The 26,287-nt window shown below is 62.6% G+C and overlaps 7 pseudogenes; all 7 read left to right on the forward strand.

Moving 5' to 3' along the window:
* Window positions 1–2,125: 2,125 nt before the first annotated feature.
* LOC142875900 (uncharacterized) lies at window positions 2,126–2,244 on the forward strand (annotated as a pseudogene).
* Window positions 2,245–6,006: 3,762 nt separating this feature from the next.
* Window positions 6,007–6,125, forward strand: LOC142875901 (uncharacterized; annotated as a pseudogene).
* Window positions 6,126–9,861: 3,736 nt separating this feature from the next.
* On the forward strand, window positions 9,862–9,980 carry LOC142875903 (uncharacterized; annotated as a pseudogene).
* Window positions 9,981–13,744: 3,764 nt separating this feature from the next.
* LOC142875904 (uncharacterized) lies at window positions 13,745–13,863 on the forward strand (annotated as a pseudogene).
* Window positions 13,864–17,622: 3,759 nt separating this feature from the next.
* On the forward strand, window positions 17,623–17,741 carry LOC142875905 (uncharacterized; annotated as a pseudogene).
* A 3,759-nt stretch (window positions 17,742–21,500) lies between these two features.
* LOC142875906 (uncharacterized) lies at window positions 21,501–21,619 on the forward strand (annotated as a pseudogene).
* Window positions 21,620–25,378: 3,759 nt separating this feature from the next.
* LOC142875907 (uncharacterized) lies at window positions 25,379–25,497 on the forward strand (annotated as a pseudogene).
* Window positions 25,498–26,287: the final 790 nt, after the last annotated feature.

The following is a 26,287-nucleotide window of genomic DNA, read 5'->3' on the forward strand; positions in this document are numbered from 1 at the left end:
CTGGCTGGACAACGTGGTCTGCTGGGCGGGGGGGTTTGGAGGAGCAACTGATGCCCTTTGCACTTTGGGTAGCAAGAGTCTGAGGTGTCTCCGAGCCCTGTGCCATGTCGGGTGCGGGGGGGTGCGGGTGGGAGGAGGAGGAGGAGGAGGTGGGAAGGGCCGGGGCCTGCAGTCGTGTTCCCGGGGTGGCACGGCAAGTGGCTTCTTCCACAGGCTGCTTGGCCTGGGCTCCCTGCACCTGGGCCTTTGGAGGACCGGCCCTGTGTTTGCCAACACTTCCTGCAGGGACCCAGAGCTGGGAGGTTGCATCTCTCAGCCCTGGGTCGGGCAGAGCCCCAGCGGGCCATGCCCACAACCTCTCTCAGCACCGGTCCCCCAGAAGGCTCCCTTGGGACCAGGATTCTCTTGCGGTGACTCTTTAAGGTCTGGCCCCTGGATGGAGGGGCACCAGGAGTAGAGGAGCAGGAAGGGGAAGGGGGTGGCCATGCGAGGGGACACTTTGAGGCCAAGTCCCAGCTTCAGCCTGATCCTCCTGGGAACCCCGCTCTGAGACAAGGAGCCGGGCTTCGCATTCCCACAGCAGCCAGTCGTGGGCTGAGGACACCTGGGGCGTTGGGAACTCCCTGGCTTCTCCTTGGTTTAACATCTGGAGCTGCTTGGGAATCGTGCCGCCACACACACCCGAGTGCAGGTGTCTTCTGCACAGACTGCGGGCCTCGCTCTTCTGAATGCCGCTAGCTCGCCACCCACCCACGGGTGAGCCTGGTCAGGGTGCTTTCTCTCAGGGGCAGACTCTCATCCGGGCGGGCTACCGGTGTCTCTGTTTGCTCCTTTCTTTCTTCCATTTCGGGAAAGGCTTCCTTACTGGGTGTGGAAATCTCCTATGCCTTTCCTCGCCTATTCTGTCAGCTTTCAAATTCTCTTTCAGGCCGGGCGCGGTGGCTCAAGCCTGTAATCCTAGCTCTCTGGGAGGCCGAGGCGGGCGGATTGCTCGAGGTCAGGAGTTCGAAACCAGCCTGAGCAAGAGCCAGACCCGGTCTCTACTGTAAATAGAAAGAAATTAATTGGCCAACTAATATATATAGGAAAATGAGCCAGGCATGGTGGCGCATGCCTGTAGTCCCAGCTACTTGGGAGGCTGAGGCAGAAGGATTGCTTGAGCCCAGGAGTTTGAGGTTGCTGTGAGCTAGGCTAACGCCACTGCACTCACTCTAGCCTAGGCAACAAAGCGAGACTGTGTCTCATAAAAAAAAAAAAAAAAATTCTCTTTCAGTTGCCACCCTCACAGATGGATTAGGAAACCCTTCCCGGTGCACTCATTAGTGAAATGACCTCAAGGAAGCTGGAATCCAATATCTAATCGCCGACTTTTAGCGAGTCCACACGCCAGGGTGGTCGGGGTCCAATGCAGCCCCGGCCAGGCCCAGGCCCCTTGGACCGGGCCACAGGAGGACACAGAGGAGGGTCCCGGCCCCCACGAAGCGGTGCCGGCAGTTCTCCACGGGCTTGGGCGTTTTCCAGAGGTAGGAGATGGAGGGGACTGATTTCTTCAGCGCCCCACAAACCACGCCACCCCACCCCACCCATGGGACACATCCCCAGAGAGAGACGCCCCATACACTGGCTCCCCTCCCCCTTGCGCTGTGCCCCAGCCCTGGCCCGGGGGAATAGGCGGCCGCCCAACAACAGGGCGAGGGGGGGCGCAGCTGAAAGGGGTTGTGGGGGAGGGCGGCCCCTGGCTGGGGTCAAAGGGCGAGCGCCCCGCGCGCGCGTGCGCAGTCAGCGGTGGCGACGCGCTGGGGGTGGGCAGCGGGTAGGTGAAGGAGGCCGAGGCCGGGGGAGGAGACGAGGGGGGCTGGAAGGGCTCCACCTTGACGAGTCCAGCCGTGGAGGCGCATCTTGTGTGAGTGTGAGTGAGTGTGAGTGTGTGTGTGTGTGTGTGTGTGTGTAGAGAGACAGCCCCCCGCCCCGCCCCGCCCATCACCCCCGTCCCTCGGAGCCCGCTGGACCCGGCGGCGAACTCAACAGGCCCGGCCCGGCGCGGGGCGTGCGTGGGGCGGGAGGAGGCGGCGGGGTTAGCGCAGAGAGGCTCGGCTTCTTGAGCGGGGCAGGGGCGCCCTCCGCCGTCCACGGCCACACCACCCTGAACGCGCCCGATCTCGTCTGGTCTCGGAAGCTAAGCAGGGTCGGGCCTCGTTAGTACTTGGATGGGAGACCGCCTGGGAATACCGGGTGCCACAGGCTGCTTCTTTTTTGTTTTTGTTTTTTTTTGGCCTCTTGTTCTGTCCCCTTTCTGGGAGCGCGGCGGCGGCCCGGGGTGGGGGTGACCCCCACCCTCAGCGCCCGCCGCGGTGCCTGGCGCCCCAGCCCGCACCGTGGGGCCTCCTCTTGTCCCGAGCCGCGACACCGCCGCCACGCGGCAGCACGCGTGGCATCTGGACTGTCAGGTCTCAGACCAAAGGTCTGCTCTGTGGGAACCGACACGCTGGAGGAAACCTTGAGAGTCTGAGAGGGGAGGGAGTTCCAGAAGAAGGCCAGGATGTCATTTTGAGGGAGTGTGTGACCAGAACTCGTCCCGTTGCTTTTGGGGTTCTATGGGCTACACGTAGGAATCTTTGGTGGTGGCACCTGATGTTGGGGGATCCGGAGTCACACCCAGACCTGCTCCACAGGCTTCCTTTTACTTTTCTCTTCGGATTCATTATTTTTAAAAAGTGTCCCTTACCTCTATTATTGCATTTTCTTTTCTCTCTCTTTTCAAGCAGATGATGGGAGTCCAAGTATTCAGGTGACATGTGTTGCCCGTGCCCCCCTCCCCGCTGTGTTCTTATTCATATACCTCTCATGTTGCTCCAGCGTATCGTGGGGGTACCAATGTTAAGGTCGGGTACGTTGCCCTCTCCAAGCCTCCCCCCTCGGGTCAGAGCTTCACGTGCGCCCATCCCCCAGTCGGTGCGCACCCACCCCATTCCCAATGGATGTGTATGCCCATCCCCTCCCCCCACCCGCCCGACACCCACCCGATGAAGGTGATTCCTCTCCGTCCACTTAGGTGTCCATCCGTTCGTACCAATTTGCCGGTGAGCGCGCTCACGTGGTGCTCGTGTGTCCATTCTTGGGATACCTGGCCTACTGGAACGGGTTCCAGCTCTGGCCAGGAGAACACGAGAGGCGCCCTCTCACCGCTGCTCCTCACAGCCGAATGGCACTCCGTGGTGTCCACGCGCCACATTTTATTAATGCACTCCTGGATGGATGGGCACTCGGGTCGCTTCCACATCTTTGCGATTGTGAATTGTGCCCTAACTGTAACCCTAACCCTTACCCAGCCCGTCTCCTCTGCCCCTGCCTGACGCACTCCTCCCCGGCCAGGCCCGTCACTGTCCTGGGCCCCCGCCTGACCGGCTCCTTCCCGCCCGGCCTGTCACCGTCCTCTGCCCCTGCCTGACATGCTCCTTCCCGCCGGGCCTCTCACCGTCCTCGGCCCCTGCCTGACCGGCTCCTCCGTCGCCTGGGCCTTCCAAGGGCTTGGTGTGGACGCTGCTTCCAGGAAGCCCTCCAGAAACCCGGCAGCAGGGTGGCCGCAGCAGTCTCCAGCAGCGGTCCCTAAGTCGCGTGCGGGGGACGTGCCCCGGCTGTGCCGCGGGGGGGCCCAGCCTGGTGTCTTCCCTGAGGCCCTGCGGCCGCCGGCTGCCGCCCCCCCGCAAGGGGAGAGCCGCGGAGGTGGGGACCGCCTCCTGATGGGATCCCGGGGCTCTCTGTCCTGCCCGAAGGCCCAGCTGGCCTGCGGGTCCTTAGAGTGGCAAAAACCTCCGAAAACTGAGACTGAGGGTCCGGTGGGTGTCTGCACTTTTGTGCTGGGCACCCCAGGGAGGCCCGGGGGCTGGCTGGACAACGTGGTCTGCTGGGCGGGGGGGTTTGGAGGAGCAACTGATGCCCTTTGCACTTTGGGTAGCAAGAGTCTGAGGTGTCTCCGAGCCCTGTGCCATGTCGGGTGCGGGGGGGTGCGGGTGGGAGGAGGAGGAGGAGGAGGTGGGAAGGGCCGGGGCCTGCAGTCGTGTTCCCGGGGTGGCACGGCAAGTGGCTTCTTCCACAGGCTGCTTGGCCTGGGCTCCCTGCACCTGGGCCTTTGGAGGACCGGCCCTGTGTTTGCCAACACTTCCTGCAGGGACCCAGAGCTGGGAGGTTGCATCTCTCAGCCCTGGGTCGGGCAGAGCCCCAGCGGGCCATGCCCACAACCTCTCTCAGCACCGGTCCCCCAGAAGGCTCCCTTGGGACCAGGATTCTCTTGCGGTGACTCTTTAAGGTCTGGCCCCTGGATGGAGGGGCACCAGGAGTAGAGGAGCAGGAAGGGGAAGGGGGTGGCCATGCGAGGGGACACTTTGAGGCCAAGTCCCAGCTTCAGCCTGATCCTCCTGGGAACCCCGCTCTGAGACAAGGAGCCGGGCTTCGCATTCCCACAGCAGCCAGTCGTGGGCTGAGGACACCTGGGGCGTTGGGAACTCCCTGGCTTCTCCTTGGTTTAACATCTGGAGCTGCTTGGGAATCGTGCCGCCACACACACCCGAGTGCAGGTGTCTTCTGCACAGACTGCGGGCCTCGCTCTTCTGAATGCCGCTAGCTCGCCACCCACCCACGGGTGAGCCTGGTCAGGGTGCTTTCTCTCAGGGGCAGACTCTCATCCGGGCGGGCTACCGGTGTCTCTGTTTGCTCCTTTCTTTCTTCCATTTCGGGAAAGGCTTCCTTACTGGGTGTGGAAATCTCCTATGCCTTTCCTCGCCTATTCTGTCAGCTTTCAAATTCTCTTTCAGGCCGGGCGCGGTGGCTCAAGCCTGTAATCCTAGCTCTCTGGGAGGCCGAGGCGGGCGGATTGCTCGAGGTCAGGAGTTCGAAACCAGCCTGAGCAAGAGCCAGACCCGGTCTCTACTGTAAATAGAAAGAAATTAATTGGCCAACTAATATATATAGGAAAATGAGCCAGGCATGGTGGCGCATGCCTGTAGTCCCAGCTACTTGGGAGGCTGAGGCAGAAGGATTGCTTGAGCCCAGGAGTTTGAGGTTGCTGTGAGCTAGGCTAACGCCACTGCACTCACTCTAGCCTAGGCAACAAAGCGAGACTGTGTCTCATAAAAAAAAAAAAAAAAATTCTCTTTCAGTTGCCACCCTCACAGATGGATTAGGAAACCCTTCCCGGTGCACTCATTAGTGAAATGACCTCAAGGAAGCTGGAATCCAATATCTAATCGCCGACTTTTAGCGAGTCCACACGCCAGGGTGGTCGGGGTCCAATGCAGCCCCGGCCAGGCCCAGGCCCCTTGGACCGGGCCACAGGAGGACACAGAGGAGGGTCCCGGCCCCCACGAAGCGGTGCCGGCAGTTCTCCACGGGCTTGGGCGTTTTCCAGAGGTAGGAGATGGAGGGGACTGATTTCTTCAGCGCCCCACAAACCACGCCACCCCACCCCACCCATGGGACACATCCCCAGAGAGAGACGCCCCATACACTGGCTCCCCTCCCCCTTGCGCTGTGCCCCAGCCCTGGCCCGGGGGAATAGGCGGCCGCCCAACAACAGGGCGAGGGGGGGCGCAGCTGAAAGGGGTTGTGGGGGAGGGCGGCCCCTGGCTGGGGTCAAAGGGCGAGCGCCCCGCGCGCGCGTGCGCAGTCAGCGGTGGCGACGCGCTGGGGGTGGGCAGCGGGTAGGTGAAGGAGGCCGAGGCCGGGGGAGGAGACGAGGGGGGCTGGAAGGGCTCCACCTTGACGAGTCCAGCCGTGGAGGCGCATCTTGTGTGAGTGTGAGTGAGTGTGAGTGTGTGTGTGTGTGTGTGTGTGTAGAGAGACAGCCCCCCGCCCCGCCCCGCCCATCACCCCCGTCCCTCGGAGCCCGCTGGACCCGGCGGCGAACTCAACAGGCCCGGCCCGGCGCGGGGCGTGCGTGGGGCGGGAGGAGGCGGCGGGGTTAGCGCAGAGAGGCTCGGCTTCTTGAGCGGGGCAGGGGCGCCCTCCGCCGTCCACGGCCACACCACCCTGAACGCGCCCGATCTCGTCTGGTCTCGGAAGCTAAGCAGGGTCGGGCCTCGTTAGTACTTGGATGGGAGACCGCCTGGGAATACCGGGTGCCACAGGCTGCTTCTTTTTTGTTTTTGTTTTTTTTTGGCCTCTTGTTCTGTCCCCTTTCTGGGAGCGCGGCGGCGGCCCGGGGTGGGGGTGACCCCCACCCTCAGCGCCCGCCGCGGTGCCTGGCGCCCCAGCCCGCACCGTGGGGCCTCCTCTTGTCCCGAGCCGCGACACCGCCGCCACGCGGCAGCACGCGTGGCATCTGGACTGTCAGGTCTCAGACCAAAGGTCTGCTCTGTGGGAACCGACACGCTGGAGGAAACCTTGAGAGTCTGAGAGGGGAGGGAGTTCCAGAAGAAGGCCAGGATGTCATTTTGAGGGAGTGTGTGACCAGAACTCGTCCCGTTGCTTTTGGGGTTCTATGGGCTACACGTAGGAATCTTTGGTGGTGGCACCTGATGTTGGGGGATCCGGAGTCACACCCAGACCTGCTCCACAGGCTTCCTTTTACTTTTCTCTTCGGATTCATTATTTTTAAAAAGTGTCCCTTACCTCTATTATTGCATTTTCTTTTCTCTCTCTTTTCAAGCAGATGATGGGAGTCCAAGTATTCAGGTGACATGTGTTGCCCGTGCCCCCCTCCCCGCTGTGTTCTTATTCATATACCTCTCATGTTGCTCCAGCGTATCGTGGGGGTACCAATGTTAAGGTCGGGTACGTTGCCCTCTCCAAGCCTCCCCCCTCGGGTCAGAGCTTCACGTGCGCCCATCCCCCAGTCGGTGCGCACCCACCCCATTCCCAATGGATGTGTATGCCCATCCCCTCCCCCCACCCGCCCGACACCCACCCGATGAAGGTGATTCCTCTCCGTCCACTTAGGTGTCCATTCGTTCGTACCAATTTGCCGGTGAGCGCGCTCACGTGGTGCTCGTGTGTCCATTCTTGGGATACCTGGCCTACTGGAACGGGTTCCAGCTCTGGCCAGGAGAACACGAGAGGCGCCCTCTCACCGCTGCTCCTCACAGCCGAATGGCACTCCGTGGTGTCCACGCGCCACATTTTATTAATGCACTCCTGGATGGATGGGCACTCGGGTCGCTTCCACATCTTTGCGATTGTGAATTGTGCCCTAACTGTAACCCTAACCCTTACCCAGCCCGTCTCCTCTGCCCCTGCCTGACGCACTCCTCCCCGGCCAGGCCCGTCACTGTCCTGGGCCCCCGCCTGACCGGCTCCTTCCCGCCCGGCCTGTCACCGTCCTCTGCCCCTGCCTGACATGCTCCTTCCCGCCGGGCCTCTCACCGTCCTCGGCCCCTGCCTGACTGGCTCCTCCGTCGCCTGGGCCTTCCAAGGGCTTGGTGTGGACGCTGCTTCCAGGAAGCCCTCCAGAAACCCGGCAGCAGGGTGGCCGCAGCAGTCTCCAGCAGCGGTCCCTAAGTCGCGTGTGGGGGGCCCAGCCTGGTGTCTTCCCTGAGGCCCTGCGGCTGCCGGCTGCCGCCCCCCCGCAAGGGGAGAGCCGCGGAGGTGGGGACCGCCTCCTGATGGGATCCCGGGGCTCTCTGTCCTGCCCGAAGGCCCAGCTGGCCTGCGGGTCCTTAGAGTGGCAAAAACCTCCGAAAACTGAGACTGAGGGTCCGGTGGGTGTCTGCACTTTTGTGCTGGGCACCCCAGGGAGGCCCGGGGGCTGGCTGGACAACGTGGTCTGCTGGGCGGGGGGGTTTGGAGGAGCAACTGATGCCCTTTGCACTTTGGGTAGCAAGAGTCTGAGGTGTCTCCGAGCCCTGTGCCATGTCGGGGGGGGGGGTGCGGGTGGGAGGAGGAGGAGGGGGAGGTGGGAAGGGCCGGGGCCTGCAGTCGTGTTCCCGGGGTGGCACGGCAAGTGGCTTCTTCCACAGGCTGCTTGGCCTAGGCTCCCTGCACCTGGGCCTTTGGAGGACCGGCCCTGTGTTTGCCAACACTTCCTGCAGGGACCCAGAGCTGGGAGGTTGCATCTCTCAGCCCTGGGTCGGGCAGAGCCCCAGCGGGCCATGCCCACAACCTCTCTCAGCACCGGTCCCCCAGAAGGCTCCCTTGGGACCAGGATTCTCTTGCGGTGACTCTTTAAGGTCTGGCCCCTGGATGGAGGGGCACCAGGAGTAGAGGAGCAGGAAGGGGAAGGGGGTGGCCATGCGAGGGGACACTTTGAGGCCAAGTCCCAGCTTCAGCCTGATCCTCCTGGGAACCCCGCTCTGAGACAAGGAGCCGGGCTTCGCATTCCCACAGCAGCCAGTCGTGGGCTGAGGACACCTGGGGCGTTGGGAACTCCCTGGCTTCTCCTTGGTTTAACATCTGGAGCTGCTTGGGAATCGTGCCGCCACACACACCCGAGTGCAGGTGTCTTCTGCACAGACTGCGGGCCTCGCTCTTCTGAATGCCGCTAGCTCGCCACCCACCCACGGGTGAGCCTGGTCAGGGTGCTTTCTCTCAGGGGCAGACTCTCATCCGGGCGGGCTACCGGTGTCTCTGTTTGCTCCTTTCTTTCTTCCATTTCGGGAAAGGCTTCCTTACTGGGTGTGGAAATCTCCTATGCCTTTCCTCGCCTATTCTGTCAGCTTTCAAATTCTCTTTCAGGCCGGGCGCGGTGGCTCAAGCCTGTAATCCTAGCTCTCTGGGAGGCCGAGGCGGGCGGATTGCTCGAGGTCAGGAGTTCGAAACCAGCCTGAGCAAGAGCCAGACCCGGTCTCTACTGTAAATAGAAAGAAATTAATTGGCCAACTAATATATATAGGAAAATGAGCCAGGCATGGTGGCGCATGCCTGTAGTCCCAGCTACTTGGGAGGCTGAGGCAGAAGGATTGCTTGAGCCCAGGAGTTTGAGGTTGCTGTGAGCTAGGCTAACGCCACTGCACTCACTCTAGCCTAGGCAACAAAGCGAGACTGTGTCTCATAAAAAAAAAAAAAAAAATTCTCTTTCAGTTGCCACCCTCACAGATGGATTAGGAAACCCTTCCCGGTGCACTCATTAGTGAAATGACCTCAAGGAAGCTGGAATCCAATATCTAATCGCCGACTTTTAGCGAGTCCACACGCCAGGGTGGTCGGGGTCCAATGCAGCCCCGGCCAGGCCCAGGCCCCTTGGACCGGGCCACAGGAGGACACAGAGGAGGGTCCCGGCCCCCACGAAGCGGTGCCGGCAGTTCTCCACGGGCTTGGGCGTTTTCCAGAGGTAGGAGATGGAGGGGACTGATTTCTTCAGCGCCCCACAAACCACGCCACCCCACCCCACCCATGGGACACATCCCCAGAGAGAGACGCCCCATACACTGGCTCCCCTCCCCCTTGCGCTGTGCCCCAGCCCTGGCCCGGGGGAATAGGCGGCCGCCCAACAACAGGGCGAGGGGGGGCGCAGCTGAAAGGGGTTGTGGGGGAGGGCGGCCCCTGGCTGGGGTCAAAGGGCGAGCGCCCCGCGCGCGCGTGCGCAGTCAGCGGTGGCGACGCGCTGGGGGTGGGCAGCGGGTAGGTGAAGGAGGCCGAGGCCGGGGGAGGAGACGAGGGGGGCTGGAAGGGCTCCACCTTGACGAGTCCAGCCGTGGAGGCGCATCTTGTGTGAGTGTGAGTGAGTGTGAGTGTGTGTGTGTGTGTGTGTGTGTGTAGAGAGACAGCCCCCCGCCCCGCCCCGCCCATCACCCCCGTCCCTCGGAGCCCGCTGGACCCGGCGGCGAACTCAACAGGCCCGGCCCGGCGCGGGGCGTGCGTGGGGCGGGAGGAGGCGGCGGGGTTAGCGCAGAGAGGCTCGGCTTCTTGAGCGGGGCAGGGGCGCCCTCCGCCGTCCACGGCCACACCACCCTGAACGCGCCCGATCTCGTCTGGTCTCGGAAGCTAAGCAGGGTCGGGCCTCGTTAGTACTTGGATGGGAGACCGCCTGGGAATACCGGGTGCCACAGGCTGCTTCTTTTTTGTTTTTGTTTTTTTTTGGCCTCTTGTTCTGTCCCCTTTCTGGGAGCGCGGCGGCGGCCCGGGGTGGGGGTGACCCCCACCCTCAGCGCCCGCCGCGGTGCCTGGCGCCCCAGCCCGCACCGTGGGGCCTCCTCTTGTCCCGAGCCGCGACACCGCCGCCACGCGGCAGCACGCGTGGCATCTGGACTGTCAGGTCTCAGACCAAAGGTCTGCTCTGTGGGAACCGACACGCTGGAGGAAACCTTGAGAGTCTGAGAGGGGAGGGAGTTCCAGAAGAAGGCCAGGATGTCATTTTGAGGGAGTGTGTGACCAGAACTCGTCCCGTTGCTTTTGGGGTTCTATGGGCTACACGTAGGAATCTTTGGTGGTGGCACCTGATGTTGGGGGATCCGGAGTCACACCCAGACCTGCTCCACAGGCTTCCTTTTACTTTTCTCTTCGGATTCATTATTTTTAAAAAGTGTCCCTTACCTCTATTATTGCATTTTCTTTTCTCTCTCTTTTCAAGCAGATGATGGGAGTCCAAGTATTCAGGTGACATGTGTTGCCCGTGCCCCCCTCCCCGCTGTGTTCTTATTCATATACCTCTCATGTTGCTCCAGCGTATCGTGGGGGTACCAATGTTAAGGTCGGGTACGTTGCCCTCTCCAAGCCTCCCCCCTCGGGTCAGAGCTTCACGTGCGCCCATCCCCCAGTCGGTGCGCACCCACCCCATTCCCAATGGATGTGTATGCCCATCCCCTCCCCCCACCCGCCCGACACCCACCCGATGAAGGTGATTCCTCTCCGTCCACTTAGGTGTCCATCCGTTCGTACCAATTTGCCGGTGAGCGCGCTCACGTGGTGCTCGTGTGTCCATTCTTGGGATACCTGGCCTACTGGAACGGGTTCCAGCTCTGGCCAGGAGAACACGAGAGGCGCCCTCTCACCGCTGCTCCTCACAGCCGAATGGCACTCCGTGGTGTCCACGCGCCACATTTTATTAATGCACTCCTGGATGGATGGGCACTCGGGTCGCTTCCACATCTTTGCGATTGTGAATTGTGCCCTAACTGTAACCCTAACCCTTACCCAGCCCGTCTCCTCTGCCCCTGCCTGACGCACTCCTCCCCGGCCAGGCCCGTCACTGTCCTGGGCCCCCGCCTGACCGGCTCCTTCCCGCCCGGCCTGTCACCGTCCTCTGCCCCTGCCTGACATGCTCCTTCCCGCCGGGCCTCTCACCGTCCTCGGCCCCTGCCTGACCGGCTCCTCCGTCGCCTGGGCCTTCCAAGGGCTTGGTGTGGACGCTGCTTCCAGGAAGCCCTCCAGAAACCCGGCAGCAGGGTGGCCGCAGCAGTCTCCAGCAGCGGTCCCTAAGTCGCGTGCGGGGGACGTGCCCCGGCTGTGCCGCGGGGGGGCCCAGCCTGGTGTCTTCCCTGAGGCCCTGCGGCCGCCGGCTGCCGCCCCCCCGCAAGGGGAGAGCCGCGGAGGTGGGGACCGCCTCCTGATGGGATCCCGGGGCTCTCTGTCCTGCCCGAAGGCCCAGCTGGCCTGCGGGTCCTTAGAGTGGCAAAAACCTCCGAAAACTGAGACTGAGGGTCCGGTGGGTGTCTGCACTTTTGTGCTGGGCACCCCAGGGAGGCCCGGGGGCTGGCTGGACAACGTGGTCTGCTGGGCGGGGGGGTTTGGAGGAGCAACTGATGCCCTTTGCACTTTGGGTAGCAAGAGTCTGAGGTGTCTCCGAGCCCTGTGCCATGTCGGGTGCGGGGGGGTGCGGGTGGGAGGAGGAGGAGGAGGAGGTGGGAAGGGCCGGGGCCTGCAGTCGTGTTCCCGGGGTGGCACGGCAAGTGGCTTCTTCCACAGGCTGCTTGGCCTGGGCTCCCTGCACCTGGGCCTTTGGAGGACCGGCCCTGTGTTTGCCAACACTTCCTGCAGGGACCCAGAGCTGGGAGGTTGCATCTCTCAGCCCTGGGTCGGGCAGAGCCCCAGCGGGCCATGCCCACAACCTCTCTCAGCACCGGTCCCCCAGAAGGCTCCCTTGGGACCAGGATTCTCTTGCGGTGACTCTTTAAGGTCTGGCCCCTGGATGGAGGGGCACCAGGAGTAGAGGAGCAGGAAGGGGAAGGGGGTGGCCATGCGAGGGGACACTTTGAGGCCAAGTCCCAGCTTCAGCCTGATCCTCCTGGGAACCCCGCTCTGAGACAAGGAGCCGGGCTTCGCATTCCCACAGCAGCCAGTCGTGGGCTGAGGACACCTGGGGCGTTGGGAACTCCCTGGCTTCTCCTTGGTTTAACATCTGGCGCTGCTTGGGAATCGTGCCGCCACACACACCCGAGTGCAGGTGTCTTCTGCACAGACTGCGGGCCTCGCTCTTCTGAATGCCGCTAGCTCGCCACCCACCCACGGGTGAGCCTGGTCAGGGTGCTTTCTCTCAGGGGCAGACTCTCATCCGGGCGGGCTACCGGTGTCTCTGTTTGCTCCTTTCTTTCTTCCATTTCGGGAAAGGCTTCCTTACTGGGTGTGGAAATCTCCTATGCCTTTCCTCGCCTATTCTGTCAGCTTTCAAATTCTCTTTCAGGCCGGGCGCGGTGGCTCAAGCCTGTAATCCTAGCTCTCTGGGAGGCCGAGGCGGGCGGATTGCTCGAGGTCAGGAGTTCGAAACCAGCCTGAGCAAGAGCCAGACCCGGTCTCTACTGTAAATAGAAAGAAATTAATTGGCCAACTAATATATATAGGAAAATGAGCCAGGCATGGTGGCGCATGCCTGTAGTCCCAGCTACTTGGGAGGCTGAGGCAGAAGGATTGCTTGAGCCCAGGAGTTTGAGGTTGCTGTGAGCTAGGCTAACGCCACTGCACTCACTCTAGCCTAGGCAACAAAGCGAGACTGTGTCTCATAAAAAAAAAAAAAAAAATTCTCTTTCAGTTGCCACCCTCACAGATGGATTAGGAAACCCTTCCCGGTGCACTCATTAGTGAAATGACCTCAAGGAAGCTGGAATCCAATATCTAATCGCCGACTTTTAGCGAGTCCACACGCCAGGGTGGTCGGGGTCCAATGCAGCCCCGGCCAGGCCCAGGCCCCTTGGACCGGGCCACAGGAGGACACAGAGGAGGGTCCCGGCCCCCACGAAGCGGTGCCGGCAGTTCTCCACGGGCTTGGGCGTTTTCCAGAGGTAGGAGATGGAGGGGACTGATTTCTTCAGCGCCCCACAAACCACGCCACCCCACCCCACCCATGGGACACATCCCCAGAGAGAGACGCCCCATACACTGGCTCCCCTCCCCCTTGCGCTGTGCCCCAGCCCTGGCCCGGGGGAATAGGCGGCCGCCCAACAACAGGGCGAGGGGGGGCGCAGCTGAAAGGGGTTGTGGGGGAGGGCGGCCCCTGGCTGGGGTCAAAGGGCGAGCGCCCCGCGCGCGCGTGCGCAGTCAGCGGTGGCGACGCGCTGGGGGTGGGCAGCGGGTAGGTGAAGGAGGCCGAGGCCGGGGGAGGAGACGAGGGGGGCTGGAAGGGCTCCACCTTGACGAGTCCAGCCGTGGAGGCGCATCTTGTGTGAGTGTGAGTGAGTGTGAGTGTGTGTGTGTGTGTGTGTGTGTGTAGAGAGACAGCCCCCCGCCCCGCCCCGCCCATCACCCCCGTCCCTCGGAGCCCGCTGGACCCGGCGGCGAACTCAACAGGCCCGGCCCGGCGCGGGGCGTGCGTGGGGCGGGAGGAGGCGGCGGGGTTAGCGCAGAGAGGCTCGGCTTCTTGAGCGGGGCAGGGGCGCCCTCCGCCGTCCACGGCCACACCACCCTGAACGCGCCCGATCTCGTCTGGTCTCGGAAGCTAAGCAGGGTCGGGCCTCGTTAGTACTTGGATGGGAGACCGCCTGGGAATACCGGGTGCCACAGGCTGCTTCTTTTTTGTTTTTGTTTTTTTTTGGCCTCTTGTTCTGTCCCCTTTCTGGGAGCGCGGCGGCGGCCCGGGGTGGGGGTGACCCCCACCCTCAGCGCCCGCCGCGGTGCCTGGCGCCCCAGCCCGCACCGTGGGGCCTCCTCTTGTCCCGAGCCGCGACACCGCCGCCACGCGGCAGCACGCGTGGCATCTGGACTGTCAGGTCTCAGACCAAAGGTCTGCTCTGTGGGAACCGACACGCTGGAGGAAACCTTGAGAGTCTGAGAGGGGAGGGAGTTCCAGAAGAAGGCCAGGATGTCATTTTGAGGGAGTGTGTGACCAGAACTCGTCCCGTTGCTTTTGGGGTTCTATGGGCTACACGTAGGAATCTTTGGTGGTGGCACCTGATGTTGGGGGATCCGGAGTCACACCCAGACCTGCTCCACAGGCTTCCTTTTACTTTTCTCTTCGGATTCATTATTTTTAAAAAGTGTCCCTTACCTCTATTATTGCATTTTCTTTTCTCTCTCTTTTCAAGCAGATGATGGGAGTCCAAGTATTCAGGTGACATGTGTTGCCCGTGCCCCCCTCCCCGCTGTGTTCTTATTCATATACCTCTCATGTTGCTCCAGCGTATCGTGGGGGTACCAATGTTAAGGTCGGGTACGTTGCCCTCTCCAAGCCTCCCCCCTCGGGTCAGAGCTTCACGTGCGCCCATCCCCCAGTCGGTGCGCACCCACCCCATTCCCAATGGATGTGTATGCCCATCCCCTCCCCCCACCCGCCCGACACCCACCCGATGAAGGTGATTCCTCTCCGTCCACTTAGGTGTCCATCCGTTCGTACCAATTTGCCGGTGAGCGCGCTCACGTGGTGCTCGTGTGTCCGTTCTTGGGATACCTGGCCTACTGGAACGGGTTCCAGCTCTGGCCAGGAGAACACGAGAGGCGCCCTCTCACCGCTGCTCCTCACAGCCGAATGGCACTCCGTGGTGTCCACGCGCCACATTTTATTAATGCACTCCTGGATGGATGGGCACTCGGGTCGCTTCCACATCTTTGCGATTGTGAATTGTGCCCTAACTGTAACCCTAACCCTTACCCAGCCCGTCTCCTCTGCCCCTGCCTGACGCACTCCTCCCCGGCCAGGCCCGTCACTGTCCTGGGCCCCCGCCTGACCGGCTCCTTCCCGCCCGGCCTGTCACCGTCCTCTGCCCCTGCCTGACATGCTCCTTCCCGCCGGGCCTCTCACCGTCCTCGGCCCCTGCCTGACCGGCTCCTCCGTCGCCTGGGCCTTCCAAGGGCTTGGTGTGGACGCTGCTTCCAGGAAGCCCTCCAGAAACCCGGCAGCAGGGTGGCCGCAGCAGTCTCCAGCAGCGGTCCCTAAGTCGCGTGCGGGGGACGTGCCCCGGCTGTGCCGCGGGGGGGCCCAGCCTGGTGTCTTCCCTGAGGCCCTGCGGCCGCCGGCTGCCGCCCCCCCGCAAGGGGAGAGCCGCGGAGGTGGGGACCGCCTCCTGATGGGATCCCGGGGCTCTCTGTCCTGCCCGAAGGCCCAGCTGGCCTGCGGGTCCTTAGAGTGGCAAAAACCTCCGAAAACTGAGACTGAGGGTCCGGTGGGTGTCTGCACTTTTGTGCTGGGCACCCCAGGGAGGCCCGGGGGCTGGCTGGACAACGTGGTCTGCTGGGCGGGGGGGTTTGGAGGAGCAACTGATGCCCTTTGCACTTTGGGTAGCAAGAGTCTGAGGTGTCTCCGAGCCCTGTGCCATGTCGGGGGGGGGGTGCGGGTGGGAGGAGGAGGAGGAGGAGGTGGGAAGGGCCGGGGCCTGCAGTCGTGTTCCCGGGGTGGCACGGCAAGTGGCTTCTTCCACAGGCTGCTTGGCCTGGGCTCCCTGCACCTGGGCCTTTGGAGGACCGGCCCTGTGTTTGCCAACACTTCCTGCAGGGACCCAGAGCTGGGAGGTTGCATCTCTCAGCCCTGGGTCGGGCAGAGCCCCAGCGGGCCATGCCCACAACCTCTCTCAGCACCGGTCCCCCAGAAGGCTCCCTTGGGACCAGGATTCTCTTGCGGTGACTCTTTAAGGTCTGGCCCCTGGATGGAGGGGCACCAGGAGTAGAGGAGCAGGAAGGGGAAGGGGGTGGCCATGCGAGGGGACACTTTGAGGCCAAGTCCCAGCTTCAGCCTGATCCTCCTGGGAACCCCGCTCTGAGACAAGGAGCCGGGCTTCGCATTCCCACAGCAGCCAGTCGTGGGCTGAGGACACCTGGGGCGTTGGGAACTCCCTGGCTTCTCCTTGGTTTAACATCTGGCGCTGCTTGGGAATCGTGCCGCCACACACACCCGAGTGCAGGTGTCTTCTGCACAGACTGCGGGCCTCGCTCTTCTGAATGCCGCTAGCTCGCCACCCACCCACGGGTGAGCCTGGTCAGGGTGCTTTCTCTCAGGGGCAGACTCTCATCCGGGCGGGCTACCGGTGTCTCTGTTTGCTCCTTTCTTTCTTCCATTTCGGGAAAGGCTTCCTTACTGGGTGTGGAAATCTCCTATGCCTTTCCTCGCCTATTCTGTCAGCTTTCAAATTCTCTTTCAGGCCGGGCGCGGTGGCTCAAGCCTGTAATCCTAGCTCTCTGGGAGGCCGAGGCGGGCGGATTGCTCGAGGTCAGGAGTTCGAAACCAGCCTGAGCAAGAGCCAGACCCGGTCTCTACTGTAAATAGAAAGAAATTAATTGGCCAACTAATATATATAGGAAAATGAGCCAGGCATGGTGGCGCATGCCTGTAGTCCCAGCTACTTGGGAGGCTGAGGCAGAAGGATTGCTTGAGCCCAGGAGTTTGAGGTTGCTGTGAGCTAGGCTAACGCCACTGCACTCACTCTAGCCTAGGCAACAAAGCGAGACTGTGTCTCATAAAAAAAAAAAAAAAAATTCTCTTTCAGTTGCCACCCTCACAGATGGATTAGGAAACCCTTCCCGGTGCACTCATTAGTGAAATGACCTCAAGGAAGCTGGAATCCAATATCTAATCGCCGACTTTTAGCGAGTCCACACGCCAGGGTGGTCGGGGTCCAATGCAGCCCCGGCCAGGCCCAGGCCCCTTGGACCGGGCCACAGGAGGACACAGAGGAGGGTCCCGGCCCCCACGAAGCGGTGCCGGCAGTTCTCCACGGGCTTGGGCGTTTTCCAGAGGTAGGAGATGGAGGGGACTGATTTCTTCAGCGCCCCACAAACCACGCCACCCCACCCCACCCATGGGACACATCCCCAGAGAGAGACGCCCCATACACTGGCTCCCCTCCCCCTTGCGCTGTGCCCCAGCCCTGGCCCGGGGGAATAGGCGGCCGCCCAACAACAGGGCGAGGGGGGGCGCAGCTGAAAGGGGTTGTGGGGGAGGGCGGCCCCTGGCTGGGGTCAAAGGGCGAGCGCCCCGCGCGCGCGTGCGCAGTCAGCGGTGGCGACGCGCTGGGGGTGGGCAGCGGGTAGGTGAAGGAGGCCGAGGCCGGGGGAGGAGACGAGGGGGGCTGGAAGGGCTCCACCTTGACGAGTCCAGCCGTGGAGGCGCATCTTGTGTGAGTGTGAGTGAGTGTGAGTGTGTGTGTGTGTGTGTGTGTGTAGAGAGACAGCCCCCCGCCCCGCCCCGCCCATCACCCCCGTCCCTCGGAGCCCGCTGGACCCGGCGGCGAACTCAACAGGCCCGGCCCGGCGCGGGGCGTGCGTGGGGCGGGAGGAGGCGGCGGGGTTAGCGCAGAGAGGCTCGGCTTCTTGAGCGGGGCAGGGGCGCCCTCCGCCGTCCACGGCCACACCACCCTGAACGCGCCCGATCTCGTCTGGTCTCGGAAGCTAAGCAGGGTCGGGCCTCGTTAGTACTTGGATGGGAGACCGCCTGGGAATACCGGGTGCCACAGGCTGCTTCTTTTTTGTTTTTGTTTTTTTTTGGCCTCTTGTTCTGTCCCCTTTCTGGGAGCGCGGCGGCGGCCCGGGGTGGGGGTGACCCCCACCCTCAGCGCCCGCCGCGGTGCCTGGCGCCCCAGCCCGCACCGTGGGGCCTCCTCTTGTCCCGAGCCGCGACACCGCCGCCACGCGGCAGCACGCGTGGCATCTGGACTGTCAGGTCTCAGACCAAAGGTCTGCTCTGTGGGAACCGACACGCTGGAGGAAACCTTGAGAGTCTGAGAGGGGAGGGAGTTCCAGAAGAAGGCCAGGATGTCATTTTGAGGGAGTGTGTGACCAGAACTCGTCCCGTTGCTTTTGGGGTTCTATGGGCTACACGTAGGAATCTTTGGTGGTGGCACCTGATGTTGGGGGATCCGGAGTCACACCCAGACCTGCTCCACAGGCTTCCTTTTACTTTTCTCTTCGGATTCATTATTTTTAAAAAGTGTCCCTTACCTCTATTATTGCATTTTCTTTTCTCTCTCTTTTCAAGCAGATGATGGGAGTCCAAGTATTCAGGTGACATGTGTTGCCCGTGCCCCCCTCCCCGCTGTGTTCTTATTCATATACCTCTCATGTTGCTCCAGCGTATCGTGGGGGTACCAATGTTAAGGTCGGGTACGTTGCCCTCTCCAAGCCTCCCCCCTCGGGTCAGAGCTTCACGTGCGCCCATCCCCCAGTCGGTGCGCACCCACCCCATTCCCAATGGATGTGTATGCCCATCCCCTCCCCCCACCCGCCCGACACCCACCCGATGAAGGTGATTCCTCTCCGTCCACTTAGGTGTCCATCCGTTCGTACCAATTTGCCGGTGAGCGCGCTCACGTGGTGCTCGTGTGTCCGTTCTTGGGATACCTGGCCTACTGGAACGGGTTCCAGCTCTGGCCAGGAGAACACGAGAGGCGCCCTCTCACCGCTGCTCCTCACAGCCGAATGGCACTCCGTGGTGTCCACGCGCCACATTTTATTAATGCACTCCTGGATGGATGGGCACTCGGGTCGCTTCCACATCTTTGCGATTGTGAATTGTGCCCTAACTGTAACCCTAACCCTTACCCAGCCCGTCTCCTCTGCCCCTGCCTGACGCACTCCTCCCCGGCCAGGCCCGTCACTGTCCTGGGCCCCCGCCTGACCGGCTCCTTCCCGCCCGGCCTGTCACCGTCCTCTGCCCCTGCCTGACATGCTCCTTCCCGCCGGGCCTCTCACCGTCCTCGGCCCCTGCCTGACCGGCTCCTCCGTCGCCTGGGCCTTCCAAGGGCTTGGTGTGGACGCTGCTTCCAGGAAGCCCTCCAGAAACCCGGCAGCAGGGTGGCCGCAGCAGTCTCCAGCAGCGGTCCCTAAGTCGCGTGCGGGGGACGTGCCCCGGCTGTGCCGCGGGGGGGCCCAGCCTGGTGTCTTCCCTGAGGCCCTGCGGCCGCCGGCTGCCGCCCCCCCGCAAGGGGAGAGCCGCGGAGGTGGGGACCGCCTCCTGATGGGATCCCGGGGCTCTCTGTCCTGCCCGAAGGCCCAGCTGGCCTGCGGGTCCTTAGAGTGGCAAAAACCTCCGAAAACTGAGACTGAGGGTCCGGTGGGTGTCTGCACTTTTGTGCTGGGCACCCCAGGGAGGCCCGGGGGCTGGCTGGACAACGTGGTCTGCTGGGCGGGGGGGTTTGGAGGAGCAACTGATGCCCTTTGCACTTTGGGTAGCAAGAGTCTGAGGTGTCTCCGAGCCCTGTGCCATGTCGGGGGGGGGGTGCGGGTGGGAGGAGGAGGAGGAGGAGGTGGGAAGGGCCGGGGCCTGCAGTCGTGTTCCCGGGGTGGCACGGCAAGTGGCTTCTTCCACAGGCTGCTTGGCCTGGGCTCCCTGCACCTGGGCCTTTGGAGGACCGGCCCTGTGTTTGCCAACACTTCCTGCAGGGACCCAGAGCTGGGAGGTTGCATCTCTCAGCCCTGGGTCGGGCAGAGCCCCAGCGGGCCATGCCCACAACCTCTCTCAGCACCGGTCCCCCAGAAGGCTCCCTTGGGACCAGGATTCTCTTGCGGTGACTCTTTAAGGTCTGGCCCCTGGATGGAGGGGCACCAGGAGTAGAGGAGCAGGAAGGGGAAGGGGGTGGCCATGCGAGGGGACACTTTGAGGCCAAGTCCCAGCTTCAGCCTGATCCTCCTGGGAACCCCGCTCTGAGACAAGGAGCCGGGCTTCGCATTCCCACAGCAGCCAGTCGTGGGCTGAGGACACCTGGGGCGTTGGGAACTCCCTGGCTTCTCCTTGGTTTAACATCTGGCGCTGCTTGGGAATCGTGCCGCCACACACACCCGAGTGCAGGTGTCTTCTGCACAGACTGCGGGCCTCGCTCTTCTGAATGCCGCTAGCTCGCCACCCACCCACGGGTGAGCCTGGTCAGGGTGCTTTCTCTCAGGGGCAGACTCTCATCCGGGCGGGCTACCGGTGTCTCTGTTTGCTCCTTTCTTTCTTCCATTTCGGGAAAGGCTTCCTTACTGGGTGTGGAAATCTCCTATGCCTTTCCTCGCCTATTCTGTCAGCTTTCAAATTCTCTTTCAGGCCGGGCGCGGTGGCTCAAGCCTGTAATCCTAGCTCTCTGGGAGGCCGAGGCGGGCGGATTGCTCGAGGTCAGGAGTTCGAAACCAGCCTGAGCAAGAGCCAGACCCGGTCTCTACTGTAAATAGAAAGAAATTAATTGGCCAACTAATATATATAGGAAAATGAGCCAGGCATGGTGGCGCATGCCTGTAGTCCCAGCTACTTGGGAGGCTGAGGCAGAAGGATTGCTTGAGCCCAGGAGTTTGAGGTTGCTGTGAGCTAGGCTAACGCCACTGCACTCACTCTAGCCTAGGCAACAAAGCGAGACTGTGTCTCATAAAAAAAAAAAAAAATTCTCTTTCAGTTGCCACCCTCACAGATGGATTAGGAAACCCTTCCCGGTGCACTCATTAGTGAAATGACCTCAAGGAAGCTGGAATCCAATATCTAATCGCCGACTTTTAGCGAGTCCACACGCCAGGGTGGTCGGGGTCCAATGCAGCCCCGGCCAGGCCCAGGCCCCTTGGACCGGGCCACAGGAGGACACAGAGGAGGGTCCCGGCCCCCACGAAGCGGTGCCGGCAGTTCTCCACGGGCTTGGGCGTTTTCCAGAGGTAGGAGATGGAGGGGACTGATTTCTTCAGCGCCCCACAAACCACGCCACCCCACCCCACCCATGGGACACATCCCCAGAGAGAGACGCCCCATACACTGGCTCCCCTCCCCCTTGCGCTGTGCCCCAGCCCTGGCCCGGGGGAATAGGCGGCCGCCCAACAACAGGGCGAGGGGGGGCGCAGCTGAAAGGGGTTGTGGGGGAGGGCGGCCCCTGGCTGGGGTCAAAGGGCGAGCGCCCCGCGCGCGCGTGCGCAGTCAGCGGTGGCGACGCGCTGGGGGTGGGCAGCGGGTAGGTGAAGGAGGCCGAGGCCGGGGGAGGAGACGAGGGGGGCTGGAAGGGCTCCACCTTGACGAGTCCAGCCGTGGAGGCGCATCTTGTGTGAGTGTGAGTGAGTGTGAGTGTGTGTGTGTGTGTGTGTGTGTGTAGAGAGACAGCCCCCCGCCCCGCCCCGCCCATCACCCCCGTCCCTCGGAGCCCGCTGGACCCGGCGGCGAACTCAACAGGCCCGGCCCGGCGCGGGGCGTGCGTGGGGCGGGAGGAGGCGGCGGGGTTAGCGCAGAGAGGCTCGGCTTCTTGAGCGGGGCAGGGGCGCCCTCCGCCGTCCACGGCCACACCACCCTGAACGCGCCCGATCTCGTCTGGTCTCGGAAGCTAAGCAGGGTCGGGCCTCGTTAGTACTTGGATGGGAGACCGCCTGGGAATACCGGGTGCCACAGGCTGCTTCTTTTTTGTTTTTGTTTTTTTTTGGCCTCTTGTTCTGTCCCCTTTCTGGGAGCGCGGCGGCGGCCCGGGGTGGGGGTGACCCCCACCCTCAGCGCCCGCCGCGGTGCCTGGCGCCCCAGCCCGCACCGTGGGGCCTCCTCTTGTCCCGAGCCGCGACACCGCCGCCACGCGGCAGCACGCGTGGCATCTGGACTGTCAGGTCTCAGACCAAAGGTCTGCTCTGTGGGAACCGACACGCTGGAGGAAACCTTGAGAGTCTGAGAGGGGAGGGAGTTCCAGAAGAAGGCCAGGATGTCATTTTGAGGGAGTGTGTGACCAGAACTCGTCCCGTTGCTTTTGGGGTTCTATGGGCTACACGTAGGAATCTTTGGTGGTGGCACCTGATGTTGGGGGATCCGGAGTCACACCCAGACCTGCTCCACAGGCTTCCTTTTACTTTTCTCTTCGGATTCATTATTTTTAAAAAGTGTCCCTTACCTCTATTATTGCATTTTCTTTTCTCTCTCTTTTCAAGCAGATGATGGGAGTCCAAGTATTCAGGTGACATGTGTTGCCCGTGCCCCCCTCCCCGCTGTGTTCTTATTCATATACCTCTCATGTTGCTCCAGCGTATCGTGGGGGTACCAATGTTAAGGTCGGGTACGTTGCCCTCTCCAAGCCTCCCCCCTCGGGTCAGAGCTTCACGTGCGCCCATCCCCCAGTCGGTGCGCACCCACCCCATTCCCAATGGATGTGTATGCCCATCCCCTCCCCCCACCCGCCCGACACCCACCCGATGAAGGTGATTCCTCTCCGTCCACTTAGGTGTCCATCCGTTCGTACCAATTTGCCGGTGAGCGCGCTCACGTGGTGCTCGTGTGTCCGTTCTTGGGATACCTGGCCTACTGGAACGGGTTCCAGCTCTGGCCAGGAGAACACGAGAGGCGCCCTCTCACCGCTGCTCCTCACAGCCGAATGGCACTCCGTGGTGTCCACGCGCCACATTTTATTAATGCACTCCTGGATGGATGGGCACTCGGGTCGCTTCCACATCTTTGCGATTGTGAATTGTGCCCTAACTGTAACCCTAACCCTTACCCAGCCCGTCTCCTCTGCCCCTGCCTGACGCACTCCTCCCCGGCCAGGCCCGTCACTGTCCTGGGCCCCCGCCTGACCGGCTCCTTCCCGCCCGGCCTGTCACCGTCCTCTGCCCCTGCCTGACATGCTCCTTCCCGCCGGGCCTCTCACCGTCCTCGGCCCCTGCCTGACCGGCTCCTCCGTCGCCTGGGCCTTCCAAGGGCTTGGTGTGGACGCTGCTTCCAGGAAGCCCTCCAGAAACCCGGCAGCAGGGTGGCCGCAGCAGTCTCCAGCAGCGGTCCCTAAGTCGCGTGCGGGGGACGTGCCCCGGCTGTGCCGCGGGGGGGCCCAGCCTGGTGTCTTCCCTGAGGCCCTGCGGCCGCCGGCTGCCGCCCCCCCGCAAGGGGAGAGCCGCGGAGGTGGGGACCGCCTCCTGATGGGATCCCGGGGCTCTCTGTCCTGCCCGAAGGCCCAGCTGGCCTGCGGGTCCTTAGAGTGGCAAAAACCTCCGAAAACTGAGACTGAGGGTCCGGTGGGTGTCTGCACTTTTGTGCTGGGCACCCCAGGGAGGCCCGGGGGCTGGCTGGACAACGTGGTCTGCTGGGCGGGGGGGTTTGGAGGAGCAACTGATGCCCTTTGCACTTTGGGTAGCAAGAGTCTGAGGTGTCTCCGAGCCCTGTGCCATGTCGGGGGGGGGGTGCGGGTGGGAGGAGGAGGAGGAGGAGGTGGGAAGGGCCGGGGCCTGCAGTCGTGTTCCCGGGGTGGCACGGCAAGTGGCTTCTTCCACAGGCTGCTTGGCCTGGGCTCCCTGCACCTGGGCCTTTGGAGGACCGGCCCTGTGTTTGCCAACACTTCCTGCAGGGACCCAGAGCTGGGAGGTTGCATCTCTCAGCCCTGGGTCGGGCAGAGCCCCAGCGGGCCATGCCCACAACCTCTCTCAGCACCGGTCCCCCAGAAGGCTCCCTTGGGACCAGGATTCTCTTGCGGTGACTCTTTAAGGTCTGGCCCCTGGATGGAGGGGCACCAGGAGTAGAGGAGCAGGAAGGGGAAGGGGGTGGCCATGCGAGGGGACACTTTGAGGCCAAGTCCCAGCTTCAGCCTGATCCTCCTGGGAACCCCGCTCTGAGACAAGGAGCCGGGCTTCGCATTCCCACAGCAGCCAGTCGTGGGCTGAGGACACCTGGGGCGTTGGGAACTCCCTGGCTTCTCCTTGGTTTAACATCTGGCGCTGCTTGGGAATCGTGCCGCCACACACACCCGAGTGCAGGTGTCTTCTGCACAGACTGCGGGCCTCGCTCTTCTGAATGCCGCTAGCTCGCCACCCACCCACGGGTGAGCCTGGTCAGGGTGCTTTCTCTCAGGGGCAGACTCTCATCCGGGCGGGCTACCGGTGTCTCTGTTTGCTCCTTTCTTTCTTCCATTTCGGGAAAGGCTTCCTTACTGGGTGTGGAAATCTCCTATGCCTTTCCTCGCCTATTCTGTCAGCTTTCAAATTCTCTTTCAGGCCGGGCGCGGTGGCTCAAGCCTGTAATCCTAGCTCTCTGGGAGGCCGAGGCGGGCGGATTGCTCGAGGTCAGGAGTTCGAAACCAGCCTGAGCAAGAGCCAGACCCGGTCTCTACTGTAAATAGAAAGAAATTAATTGGCCAACTAATATATATAGGAAAATGAGCCAGGCATGGTGGCGCATGCCTGTAGTCCCAGCTACTTGGGAGGCTGAGGCAGAAGGATTGCTTGAGCCCAGGAGTTTGAGGTTGCTGTGAGCTAGGCTAACGCCACTGCACTCACTCTAGCCTAGGCAACAAAGCGAGACTGTGTCTCATAAAAAAAAAAAAAAATTCTCTTTCAGTTGCCACCCTCACAGATGGATTAGGAAACCCTTCCCGGTGCACTCATTAGTGAAATGACCTCAAGGAAGCTGGAATCCAATATCTAATCGCCGACTTTTAGCGAGTCCACACGCCAGGGTGGTCGGGGTCCAATGCAGCCCCGGCCAGGCCCAGGCCCCTTGGACCGGGCCACAGGAGGACACAGAGGAGGGTCCCGGCCCCCACGAAGCGGTGCCGGCAGTTCTCCACGGGCTTGGGCGTTTTCCAGAGGTAGGAGATGGAGGGGACTGATTTCTTCAGCGCCCCACAAACCACGCCACCCCACCCCACCCATGGGACACATCCCCAGAGAGAGACGCCCCATACACTGGCTCCCCTCCCCCTTGCGCTGTGCCCCAGCCCTGGCCCGGGGGAATAGGCGGCCGCCCAACAACAGGGCGAGGGGGGGCGCAGCTGAAAGGGGTTGTGGGGGAGGGCGGCCCCTGGCTGGGGTCAAAGGGCGAGCGCCCCGCGCGCGCGTGCGCAGTCAGCGGTGGCGACGCGCTGGGGGTGGGCAGCGGGTAGGTGAAGGAGGCCGAGGCCGGGGGAGGAGACGAGGGGGGCTGGAAGGGCTCCACCTTGACGAGTCCAGCCGTGGAGGCGCATCTTGTGTGAGTGTGAGTGAGTGTGAGTGTGTGTGTGTGTGTGTGTGTGTGTAGAGAGACAGCCCCCCGCCCCGCCCCGCCCATCACCCCCGTCCCTCGGAGCCCGCTGGACCCGGCGGCGAACTCAACAGGCCCGGCCCGGCGCGGGGCGTGCGTGGGGCGGGAGGAGGCGGCGGGGTTAGCGCAGAGAGGCTCGGCTTCTTGAGCGGGGCAGGGGCGCCCTCCGCCGTCCACGGCCACACCACCCTGAACGCGCCCGATCTCGTCTGGTCTCGGAAGCTAAGCAGGGTCGGGCCTCGTTAGTACTTGGATGGGAGACCGCCTGGGAATACCGGGTGCCACAGGCTGCTTCTTTTTTGTTTTTGTTTTTTTTTGGCCTCTTGTTCTGTCCCCTTTCTGGGAGCGCGGCGGCGGCCCGGGGTGGGGGTGACCCCCACCCTCAGCGCCCGCCGCGGTGCCTGGCGCCCCAGCCCGCACCGTGGGGCCTCCTCTTGTCCCGAGCCGCGACACCGCCGCCACGCGGCAGCACGCGTGGCATCTGGACTGTCAGGTCTCAGACCAAAGGTCTGCTCTGTGGGAACCGACACGCTGGAGGAAACCTTGAGAGTCTGAGAGGGGAGGGAGTTCCAGAAGAAGGCCAGGATGTCATTTTGAGGGAGTGTGTGACCAGAACTCGTCCCGTTGCTTTTGGGGTTCTATGGGCTACACGTAGGAATCTTTGGTGGTGGCACCTGATGTTGGGGGATCCGGAGTCACACCCAGACCTGCTCCACAGGCTTCCTTTTACTTTTCTCTTCGGATTCATTATTTTTAAAAAGTGTCCCTTACCTCTATTATTGCATTTTCTTTTCTCTCTCTTTTCAAGCAGATGATGGGAGTCCAAGTATTCAGGTGACATGTGTTGCCCGTGCCCCCCTCCCCGCTGTGTTCTTATTCATATACCTCTCATGTTGCTCCAGCGTATCGTGGGGGTACCAATGTTAAGGTCGGGTACGTTGCCCTCTCCAAGCCTCCCCCCTCGGGTCAGAGCTTCACGTGCGCCCATCCCCCAGTCGGTGCGCACCCACCCCATTCCCAATGGATGTGTATGCCCATCCCCTCCCCCCACCCGCCCGACACCCACCCGATGAAGGTGAT

Source organism: Microcebus murinus, chromosome 14, assembly GCF_040939455.1.
Source record: "Microcebus murinus isolate Inina chromosome 14, M.murinus_Inina_mat1.0, whole genome shotgun sequence".
Lineage (NCBI taxonomy): Eukaryota > Metazoa > Chordata > Mammalia > Primates > Cheirogaleidae > Microcebus > Microcebus murinus.